Source organism: Lissotriton vulgaris, chromosome 10 (genome assembly GCF_964263255.1).
Source record: "Lissotriton vulgaris chromosome 10, aLisVul1.2, whole genome shotgun sequence".
Taxonomy (NCBI): domain Eukaryota; kingdom Metazoa; phylum Chordata; class Amphibia; order Caudata; family Salamandridae; genus Lissotriton; species Lissotriton vulgaris.
The window spans coordinates 731,461,268-731,474,058 of NC_141698.1; positions in this window are offsets into that span (position 1 = coordinate 731,461,268).

Here is a 12,791-nt window from a genome sequence, read left to right on the forward strand (position 1 = left end):
AAAGTTCAAAATTTCAAAATATCACAATGGGCAGTTGCCTGCTTTATTTGTCCATATTACGAGGTCGTAAATTGTATCTTTGCTTTGCAGGTACTGTCTGATCGGCAAATAGCATATCACTAGTAGTTGTTGCAGTGTTCAAGTTCGCAGATGATAGAGTTTTTTCTGATGCAGGGGACAAATGTTCAGAGTTCAAAGGAGTCTTTTCAGGAGGAGAGTCAGATTTCGGAGTGTCGGTAATCAATTCGGCATCGCTGAAAGGGATGAACTTTGGCGTTTTTTCAAATTCGGAGGCACCAATTCCCTTCTTCACCCAGTTGTCGTAAGGAAGTGGCAAAGGTACGCGTTTGACATGAGACGCATGCACCCAGTGCTTGCGACCAGCTACACGGACTGCAGTTCTCGTTGCAAGCAGGACTTGGAAGGGGCCGACGTATCTGGGCTGAAGGTTCTTCGTCCTCGCGAAGTTTCTGATCACGACTTGATCGCCGGGTTTCAGCTGATGCCCTGGACTCTCCGGAGGCTTTGGCAATGCATCGAAAACCTGTTGGTGAATAAGACTCAATTTAGCAGTCAAGTCGTAAAGGTAGTCGATCAACATAGGATATTCTAGAGAACAAAACTCCTTTGGCCTAGGCACACCCCACACATTTGCCGGGCGGCCAAAGACAATCTCGTAGGGACTAAGCCCTACTCTAGAATGTACAGTTGCTCTCGTTGATAACAAAGCCAAGGGAAGTGCGTCTGGCCAGGACAAACCCGTGGATGCTTGAATTTTGGCTAGTTTTAGTTTGAGGGTGCCATTGTAACCCTCAACTAAACCAGCAGACTGGGGATGGTTCGCACTGTGGAACTTCTGTTTTATGCCCAGACCGGCACACACACTCTGCATAACTTTCCCTATAAACTCACTTCCGTTATCTGACCATACAATCCGTGGCATTCCGAACCTAGGGAAATATTCTTTGAGAAGAATTTTGGCAGTTGATAGGGCAGTGTTGTCCTTTAGTGGGTATGCTTCGATCCATCTGGAAAAAGCACAGACTACCACCAGGACGTATTTCAAATTATTACATCGATCCATGTGAATGAAGTCTAACTGAATCACTTCAAAGGGGCAGGAAGGAGGAGCGAAGTGACCAGCAGGAGTTGGAGTTCCCTTGCCAGGATTATGCATCAGGCATACCATACAATTTTTCACCACTCTCTCTGCACATTTACTGATCCCATCATTCTTCCAGACTGGAGCCAACATCTTACAGATTCCTTTAGAACTTATATGCGCTACTCCATGCGCCATTGTCACCACTGCAAGCACATACGCATCAGGCAACATCCAACGCTGTTGTTCTGACAAATCAATCCAACACCCACTCGAATCCAACTTGCCCGTACTTTCTCTCCATATACGTGTTTCCTCCTCAGTTGCCTCTTTCTGAATCTCTTTCACACTTTCCATTGTATCCTCACACATTCCAGACTCAGCAATCCATCTTGCGGACGTAGCAACATACATTCTGCTCATCATGTCTCTAGCTGTCTGTTTAGCAGTTTCATCAGCAAAAGCATTCCCACGACCAACATCATCCGTGATTGCTTTATGAGCACTGCACTTTACAATCGCAACTTCAGTCGGCAAGGTTAGAGATTCTAACAGATCGTTAACTAGCTGACCATGTTGAATCTTAGTCCCATGGGACGTAATGAAACCTCTTTCTTTCCACAAACGGCCAAAACTATGGGCCACGCCAAATGCGTACTGACTATCTGTGAACACATTCACTCTCTTTCCCTTAGCTAAAACACACGCTCTTGTTAGAGCTATTAATTCTGCAGCTTGGGCAGAATTCTGACTCACTCTTGCAGTCTCCACAATCGTTCTTAGAGTCGTTACCGCATAAGCAGCAGTCACATCACCATTCTCCAATTTAAAACATGACCCATCCACATACAACGTGCCATCTGGATCTGACAATGGAGTGTCTTTTAAATCAATACGTCCTTTTGTCTCTTCCTCCGTTCTAAAACAACAATCATGGGGCTCGGAATCACTCGACTCTTGATTAGCCGGCAACAACGTTGCTGGATTCAATACATTACATCTTTTGATCTGAATATGACTCGCTAGTAATGTCAGCTCATAACCAGATAATCTCGCACTGGTAAGGTGTTGTGTCTTGGTTCGGTTCATGAGTGTATCCACTGCATGAGGAACCATGACCACTAGCATGTTGTTCATCACCAAACCAGCAGATTGCCGAATGGAAGCCGCAGCTGCCGCTGTAGCTCTCAAACAACTAGGTAACGCTCTAGCTACCGGATCTAATGTTGATGAAAAATACGCACAAGGGCGTTGTTTATCACCAAATGTCTGTGTCAGAACACTCAAAGCGCAACCTTCTCTCTCGTGAACATAGAGCGTGAATGGCTTGCTGTAATCAGGTGTACCTAATACAGGAGCTGAACATAGTGCATTTCGTAACTCAGAAAAACTCTCCTGACATTCATCAGACCATGGCACCGGACTCGGAACATTTTTCCCAGTCAAAGCTACCAACGGTTTTGCTAAAAGAGAAAAATTTGGGATCCACTGCCTACAGTAAGAGGTGATACCTAAAAAGGCACGCACTTCTCTCTGCTTGCGGGGAACACTCATCTGCGTAATTGCTTTTATTCTCTCTGAGGTCAACTTCCTTCCCTCCTTTGACAAGAGATGACCTAGGTAGGTCACTTCTTGGCAGCAGTATTGCATTTTCGAAGGTGACACCTTGTGATTCAAATTAGACAAATGATGCAATAACGAAATTGTAGCTGCTTTGCAAGTTTCCTTGTCATCGGCAGCCACTAGAAGATCATCTACATACTGTACTAGAGCAGAACCTGGAGGAAGGACAAAGGTATCTAACTGACTTTTTAATGCTTGACTATAAATAGATGGGCTCTCACAATAGCCTTGTGGAGCGCGTTTAAATCTGAAACTTCGACCTCCTAGACAGAAGCCGAAAATATCCCTGCTTTCTTCGGCTATCGGAATGCTGAAAAAGGCATTCTTCAAGTCGATGACTGAAAACCAAGTAGCTGTAGCAGGAATCAATGTTAACAAGGCAGTAATGTCTGGAACCACAGGAAACTGCGGGACCACAATCTTATTAACTTCTCTGAGGTCGATGACAAACCTATACACTGGAGGCTTTGTAGGATCAGTTTGTTTCAAGATCGGTAATACAGGGCTGTTACAGACATTTCCTCTAGTTTCTTCAACCACACCTTTCTTAATCAAATCTTGTACAATCAATAAAAGTGCTCGTTCACCTTCACTAGATATTTTATATTGAGGAATTCGTGGAAATTTCACATTTGCTTTCAAAGTGACTACATATGGTGGTATTTCTAAAAGGCCTACATCATTAGGACCAGTCGCCCAAAGAGAATCAGGGAGTGAACGCAGCTCTGGCGGGAGTGCATCCATTGACAAGTACATCGGAGAGGTGATTCTTTTGCCCAATGTAAGCTGTACTCCTTCCGGAGAACAGTACAATGTCGCATATAGCCGTTTTAACAAGTCTAAACCAAGCAGATTTTCATTACAACCCGTTGTCAAAATCAGGGGTGCTTTCAATTGACACGGTCCAACAGAAAAAGACAAAGGACCAGATATGGGGTTATAAACAGGGGCGCCTGAAAAACCTACAGAAACATTTGTTGAGCCGGACAAAGGTGCGCCAGGGAGTTTCGCATGAATGATAGAACTTTTTGCTGCACCAGTATCCAACAGAAACGGTTCGACTACACCTGATGTTGCTACTGCGACATAAGGCCCACTCTGATCTACTGGAACTGATACTACTCCCTCTCTCTGTCCATGGCTGTCCTAGTACCCATTTTGCTGAAATCCCTCATCCACTTCACAATAGTCTTCAACAAGATACTGTTGAGATCTATTTTGCTGGGCAGACTGTCCATTTCGTTGATCAAAGTGATTGGAAGGACGATCATTCGTCTGTGGAGGCATAGCACCTCGCCCTCGACCTCTAGAATTTTGCACAAAACCACCACGACCTCTCTGAGCTGCTGCTGCATTATTTTGCGCTAAGATCGGACACTCATTTTTGTAGTGACCCTCTTTCTTACAGTACGCACACTGATTCCACTGATATTGAGGCCTAGGTGAGCTATAATCTGTTCTTTGATACGAACTCTGTTGCGTATTAGTCTGATTCATGCGAGGCGGATACGCCTGTTGCAAGAGAACTTTAGTCTTTAAGTCTTTCGTTTTCTTATCTGATTTCTCTTTCTCCTCTTTATCCCTATTTTCATAATACTGTGCAGTTGCAAGTATTTGCGCAGTTGTAGAGACAGCCCACGCACTCTCGGAATCTTTTAATTTATTGCATAACTCAGGTAACAAATTATGCACGAACTTATCCACAAACAGTCTCTGTCCTCCTTCTGTGCTCATATCCTGACCACTATGATCTACAAAAGTCTCTTCGAACCTCGTGAAGAAGTCGGAGACACTTTCGTCTTTCTTTTGCCTGCATGCGGACAACTTGTCCCAATTAACACGCAATGCGGCCATCAGAGTTTTCATTAAGTCGATTATCCTACCTGGAAGATTAGCAATTAGGGGTTCGGGTTTTGCATCACCTATTTGCTGACCATCCGCTGCAATGATAGCTGCCCAATCACCACCTAGGGCAACTGGATGATTCTCTTTACGAATTTTAGCCCAAATTGGTTGCGGAACTACATTTCCAAATAACATATCAATGTCCGCTAAGTTCATTATACAAGCCTCAACTGTCTGCGTTAATTCCTTATAGTATCCGGCAGGGTTCTTACGCGGGTCTGGCAAGGCCTGCTTCACTGCTAGCACTTCGGCTCGTTTCCATGGAATGTGTATCCACACTCTTTGGAATTGGGCCGGAGCGGCTACAATACCATTGGCATTATCAGCTTGCACAGCTTTGCGCCAAATTGGAGGAACCTCCCTCATTGGATATTGGCGACTTAGCTTCGTCTTACTTTTCTCTAAATCTCTTGGTGAACGAAGTAATGGATCACTCCTATAGCTTAAAATCAGTTCCATCGCTTCTCTTATATTTTGACCTACTATCATTCCTGCAGCAAACTCTTTCTGAACCTTAATTAAGTCTTCTAAATTCGATTCAACATCATCTTCTTCTATTTCCTCACGTAACAGCGAGCACATCTCATCAAAGACATACCGTTGCGTTGGTTCCTTCCACTGTATAAATGTATCTAGCACATCTCTCGTACTGTATCTCCTACTCTTCGAAATCCATCTGAGAGCCGTGGAATCTAAAATTCCCCGTTCCTCAGTACTCGGAAGCTGACTACGTCTTTGAACAGAGTCAGGAGTAGGAGTCTTGATTAAAGTTTTATAGAAAGGGGACAGAATGTTAGAAACAGAATCAGTGATTCTTCGACGAACAGAAAGTGGAGTCAACACACTAGCAGACGCAGAGAACACAGTAGAGGTAGGAACAGATAGCGGGACAGTAGGAGTATCGAGGAAAATAGTTTGTGGAGTAGTAGGTGTAAGTGACACAGATACAGGTATAGAAGTCGGCAATCCAGGAAGAGGAGGAGCCGTAGGAATATTCACATTGACCACAGGAGGTACAGGAGCTTGATTCTGAGGAGCAGGAGCAGGAATACCAGGTTGTCCAGCAACTGGCAATTGAACATTCGGTAAAGGTGGAGCCGTAGCACCTTGTGCATACGGTGGAGGTGACCTTAACAAGTAAGACAACAGAGGATCGCTTTCGGGGTCCTCCAGTATCTTAGCTGTTTTCGATGGCAAGGCAGGATAGCACTTGTCGATCGCTAAATTATGCTCTCTAATGGCCACCTCTATGGCTTTTTCAGACTCGTTGACTTGCAGCTGTTTAGCCGCTTGCTCTAGAGTCAACTCTTCTTGCTCTTTCTGTTCCTTCTTTAATCTTTTCATTTCTCTCTGTTTAGATTCTTTTCGCCAGTAACGGAAAGAATCAAACATTGCCGGCCGGGCTTTCTTCCTAAACAATTTCGCTTCTAAATTATCAAGGATTTCGGGTTCAAAACTACCATGCAGTGGCCAACTAAGGACACCATCTTTTTTCGTATAGCGGACCCACACCTCATTATAAGATATAGGACCCACACCATGTTTACAGTACAAGTCATATAAGGGAGTCCCAATCGGAGGAACCAGACATGAGTCCTCCAATCGTGAATCACTGTTGCAACCAAAACAAGACAACATACAATTTCTCCGACTTACCATTTTGCAATCCGGAACACAGAACAAACAAAACACGAAACAGATATGTGCACCTGAACCAAGAACTTAGGCCTACCAAAAACGAACTGATGTATCGATACCCAAACTAAACCAAATAGATTATCTTAACCAGAACAACCAGTGATAATCTTACGAAACCAAACCAAACCAAGAACCAAAAAGGATTTTAACAACCCTCACGAAGTAACCAGCTAGCAACCACTAAATACTTAACTGAGGTACTGAAGACGTCACCAAGGAGAAACCCGTCACGTTCCGCTGTACTAAGGACTGCACCTCGGGTCCAAGACAGGGCGACGGTCAAGGCAACGGCCCACTGCAGCCGTCCTGAACGGGAACCCTCGTGGAAGAGAACTTCGGGCCACTTTTGCGATATGCCGGGATCGATGAAGTGGGGCGCCTCCCTCAGGAATCTTCACACGAAGCTTCTCGAACTCTTCAGGCTTTTGGACCGGTACCGAATGACGTCGCCCGACATTGGGCGCCAATTGGAGTTCTGGACTTTTTGGTTCCGTCCAGAGGTGTCAGGGAACAACACCCGAAGACCCCGGAGTTCCACCTGCCTTGGTGCACAAATGAACAGAAACACGGGCTTCTCGATGGTGGCGTCAAAGACCAAAGGTTTATTACTGCAGGGACACAGAAGTCACAGATACTACACACGGGCAGAATCTAGGAGCCTGTTCAATTTGTACAAAGAGGGTTGCTCCTTATATACTGATTTTTAAGCTGGGGGCAAATTCTTTACATGTAATACATTCCCAAAACCTTTGTGTCTAATACAATAAATATTTGGCGTTACACAGGAACCGTCGATAATATCTGAGGCCAAAAACATTACGAAGAGGGGTTCCCACTAGTTCATCACAATCCCTTGTCAATATTGCATTCAAGAGCCGGACCGCCTCATCGTAAATTTCGTTACCTCCCCCTAATAAAGATTCAGAAAGAAAGGAACGGAGCCAGGTGTGGAAGATAGAAAAGTGGGATAAGGGATGTTTGTGGGTTGTAAATGGGCAAGGCTACCGGCTTCGGCCGCCTAATCATGATCGGGACAATGGACACGAGAACCAGTTCGGTGGGGCTGGCCTCGGGCAGAGGAGGCAGCCTTTGTCGAGTCATGCAGCTACAGCGTGTTCTGTTCCAAGGTGTACGTGTCCCTTGAAGAGGTGAATGTCCGGCTAAGGCTACGTGTCCTTAATTGAAATGAAGTGATCGGAGGTTATTGCTTATGTGAGGGCAAGAAACACAAAATGGCCGCCATGATCTAAGATGGATGCCATGGGTAGATCAGAAATGTGTTGGTTACAAGAGTACTCTTGCTCGTAGCATAGCGAAAACACCAGGATATGCTAAATGGATCATTTGCGGTTCGCTGATACCAATATTATGTATTTCCGACAATATTGAAAACACGGGTTCAAATCGTCACGGAACCTCACTGCTTAGTGCTACATCCCATTATACAATATCCACACCTCAATGGTCAACATGGACAACATGGAAACACTTCCCACATAGGATTAAAAATAAAGACAATACCCTTTTAACCAGAGACTATATGCAAGCATTTCAGTGCCCCATATTATTGCAGTAAGTTCTATATAAACATTGCAATACAATACAATATATCCATTTGGCAACCTCTGAAAGACAACATTTACAATTAACACAATTTAGTTTGGCCGGACCATCTAAACAAATGATTGGTTAGGTGTTGTCAACATACATTATTGTAAGATATTGGATTATTTTTGGAGGTAGGACACTGCCCACTTCAAGGAGTAATCACAACCATTGTCAGAGTAAACTTGAAGGAATAATCGAAACCCTTGTCAGAGTAGGCGCTCCAAGTTACTAAATTAACCTGAGCTCACCCCTCCCCCCCACCACCACCACCACCACCGGTAGCTATTGCACAGAGCAGACAGGCTTATATAAGGGCAATTTGTAAGGCATGTATGAAATACTGAAAAAGTAATGTAGTCAAAATGCCAAACAATAACAATTCCAAACTGAATTAGAAAAAAGAGTATCAATGTAAGAAACAAGAAATTACACCAAAAATGGCAAAAATCCAATAAGGAGAATCGGAGATATTTCAAACGTTTTAAATTCAAACACCACCAAAGAGCATAAAGAGACAATAATAGTCAATTGTCACTGTTAACAGGGACCTAGGTTCAAATTGACAGCGAAGCAGCATGGGTCAGATACACCAACCAGGCTTGTCCTAACCAAAGGTTTTACCTTCTGACGCAGCCTTTTAGGTCCCAATCCACTACATAAATACACTTCCATTAACTCACAGGACCTCAGAAGAAGCACTTAGAGATTCACAGGATGTCAGGCAGAAGCCAGCAGCCGGGTCCAGTACAGGTCCAATTGTCACTGATCAGCAGTGTACTTCCAGGAAACGTCTTCTTGCAGCTTTTTGTCACTCTGTAGCGACACAGAAGGTCCTTCAACTGGCCTTTGTAGTCCGCTTTCTTTATCCTGGGCACAAGAGAGAGCAGGTCCAGTCCTCCAGGGCTCTTCTCAGGTCACAGATAGTAGTTCCAGTCTTCATATGATCTTCTGCAGGTCCAGAAAGTGTTCTGAAAGGTGCACAGTCAAAATATTGATTCCCTATTATTGACCTACAGTAATATCGAGTCAAAAATATCGAAGGTGAAGAATATCGAGGTCAAGAATATGAATATCGTTGGACAGTATATCGACCCTGAGGTAAGTAATATCGATTTTTTTATATCGATATAAGTAATATCGAAGTTAGTAATATCGATATCAAATATATCGACGTCACTTATTTCGATGTTACTAATATCGATATTTGTTTGTTGTTATGTTTTTTATTATGTATGTATTATGTATTTTGTATGTATGTGTTAAATGTTTTTTGTTAAGTATTTTATTTGTTTTAAATTATATGTGTACTATTTTTTATATATTAAAAATGTTATTTTTAATTTAATTTTATGTTTTAGTACTGGAGCGGGTTGTGGGTTTATAGGGGAATAGGGTGGGAAGTAATTTAATTATAGTAAATTATTTATTACATTTTAGTATTTGTAAATTAATTTTAATTAATTTTTGCGTTTAAGGTCTGTAGCGGGTTCTGGGTTTATAGGGGAATTGGGTGGGAAGTAATTGAATTATAGTTAAGTAATTATTTATTTTTCATTGGTATTTATAATTATTTTATTTCTAATTAATTATTAATTGGTAATGAATTATTTTAATTTGCAAATAATTTTTTTATTTGGTAATTAAGGTTTGTAATTGGCTATTACATTTTTTAATTGGTAATTACTTTTTTAATTGGTAATTATTTTTTTTAAATTGGTAATTGATAATTGTAATTGTTAATTAATTTTGATTAATTGCAAATTTATTTTATTCATTTGTAAATAATTTTCCATTAAAAAAAATATATTTTTTAAAGTAAATGTATTGTTTACCATTTTGTAATTGTTAAACAATTTTTAATTATTAATATGTTTTTTGTTTTGAAAAATATTTTAGTGTTCAATATGTATTATTTGGTAATTTATATTTATTAATTTATATGTATTGGTATTCATTGTTATTTTATTGTTAATTAATTATTGAATTGTAATTATGTTTTTAGTAATTATTAATGGGTATTTGCAAATGATGTAGACTTATTTAAAAATTACATTTTTAAATATTTTATTTACAACAATTATTTATAAGTATGTTATATTTAACTTCTACACTATCCAATGCTTTCCCTACTGTTGCACTCTCTGGAGTGGGAATAGTAATTTTTACCCCTACGCTATCCAACGCTTTCCCTACTCTTGCACTCTCCCTCTGGAGTGGGAATAGTAATTTTTACCCCTACGCTATCCAAAACTTTCCCTACTGTTGCACTCTCTGGAGTGGGAATAGTAATTTTTACCCCTACGCTATCCAACGCTTTCCCTACTGTTGCACTCTCTGGAGTGGGAATAGTAATTTTAGCCCCTACACAATCCAACGCTTTCTCTACTGTTGCACTCTAAGGAGTGAGAATAGTAATTTTTACCACTAAGCTATCCAATGCTTTCCCTACTGTTGCACTCTCTGGAGTTGGAATTGTAATTTTTACCTCTACGCTATCCAACGCTTTCCTTACTGTTACACTGTTTGGAGTTGGAAAAGTAATTTTTATATCTACGCTATCCAATGTTTTCCCTACTGTTGCACTCTCTGGAGTTGGAATAGTAATTTTTACCCCTACACTATCCAACATTTTCTCTACTGTTGCACTCTCTGGAGTGGGAATAGTAAGTTTTACCTCTACGCTATCCAACGTTTTCCCTACTGTTGCACTCTCTGGAGCTGAAATAGCAATGTTTACGCCTACGCTATCCAACGCTTTCCCTACTGTTGCACTCTCTGGAGTTGGAATAGTAATTTTTACCCCTACGCTATCCAATGCTTTCCCTACTGTTGCACTCTTTGGAGTTGGAATAGTAATTTTTACCTCTACGCTATCCAACGTTTTCCTTACTGTTGCACTCTCTGGACTGGGAATAGTAATTTTTACCTCTACGCTATCCAACGTTTTCCCTACTGTTGCACTCTCTGGAGATGGAATAGTAATTTAACCCTACGCTATCCAACGGTTTCTCTACTGTTGCGCTCTGTGGAGTAGGAATGGTAATTTTAAGTTCTATGCTATCAGACATTTTTACTACTGTTTTTTGTTTACTCATGGATTTTGAATAGTATTTTTATTTATTTAGCTATTTAATATTTTTTGTATAAATTTAGATAATGTAGTATATAATTAATTTTGAAAATATTAAAAGTATATTTAAGTTTTTTTAATTTATTAAACATTTTTCTTTATTTTTTATTTTTGTTTTTGTTTTATGTTTGTAAATGTATTTGTAATTTATAATATTTGTTATTAATTTATAAATTATTACAATAATTATAACTTATTGTTAAGTATGTATATATTATATATTTTCTGTATATGTTTAATTAATGTATTATTATGTCTGTATTATTTATTAATTTTAAAAATTATTAGATATTTTTAACTATGTTTATTTTATTTATTACTGTTATTTACTTTATTTTACATTTATATTTTTACAGAAAGAAACTATATTTTTAACATCGATATTTTTAACATCTATATATTTTTTCGATATTTTTGTACTTACCATGTTGTAGATAGGTTGTCGATATTATTGCCTTCGATATTTCTGCATCGATATTCCTGTAGGTCGATTTTGTCTTGGTCGATATTTTGTCAGTGATTTGTTCTGAAATCGGTGCCTGCAGCTACCACATTTATGCCTGGCACAGACTAGATGGTTGGCGTGACTCCTGGGCATGCCCTAACCAATGAGGTAAAAGGTTCCAGGGCTAACCCTACACATTTTTGTATTAGTTCCTGTCTGCCATAATGGACATAGGCCCAAAATGGCATTTAACAGGGCATTTTTAAGAGGGCGAATGCTTTTGGCCACACTCAACTTGGGATCTGAGGGTTGGCTGTATAGGTGTGTGGAGTGAATCATGGCAGTCCTAGTGTCCACATCTAACACTAAAACCCAGTTTGAAGCAGGCACTGTACCCACCACAACACCAGAGACAATGTTCTGGTGGAATTAAAGCAGGGTCCTTCAACATCCAGGTCAGGGATCCACAACAATTGTCTTGGTATCCTTTTCTCTCCCTTTTAAGTGTGCCCTAAGTGTTCCATGCAGCTCAACAGACCTGTCAAGCATCATTTGGCAGTGGGGTGTCACAGGATGCCCACAGACCCCCACTATGTATATTATGTAGCGTTTAGAGGACTCATCTCAGTCCATTCATGACGGCCTATTGTTTGCTCCTGGAAGGCATTTCATACCTCATTCACACCCATTCAAGGCTGAGAACAGGCTGGGAGCAGGTTCAGGCTTATGCTCTTTATCCTTCTGACATTTTCGGGGGCCAAATGTTAAGTTTCTAAAAGTAACTTTTCCTTAATATTTATTTAAAATTTGACTCCACCACTGAATTGGGTTTGTAGTGACTATTGAAAACAGTGGATTCTTTTTTTTTAGCCGTATTACAATTACACAATATTGTAATTTTAATATGTACTGTGGTTTTTGCATAGTATAGTTAGGCCTGTCCCAGTGAAAATAGCTCCTGAAGCCTTGTCACTGTAGGGACAAGGTAAGATTAATGTTCTGCGTGTCTCACTATTAAATACCATGCATCCTACCTTGAGGGCTACATAAGGGTGAGTTACTAATATATAAAAGAGAGGTTTGGACCTGCCAAAGGGGTTTGTTTTAACAGGTTACCCTGAAGGATTTAAACAGCAGCAGTCAGACTACACAGGGTAGGCTTCAAGCCATGTTTGTTCTGCCTCTATAGTGAATGCCACAATAGATGCAGCATTCCATAAGTGGTATTTAGATTCCAGGGCTTGGGTGCACTTTCTACACCATAGATTAGGGTCTTACAT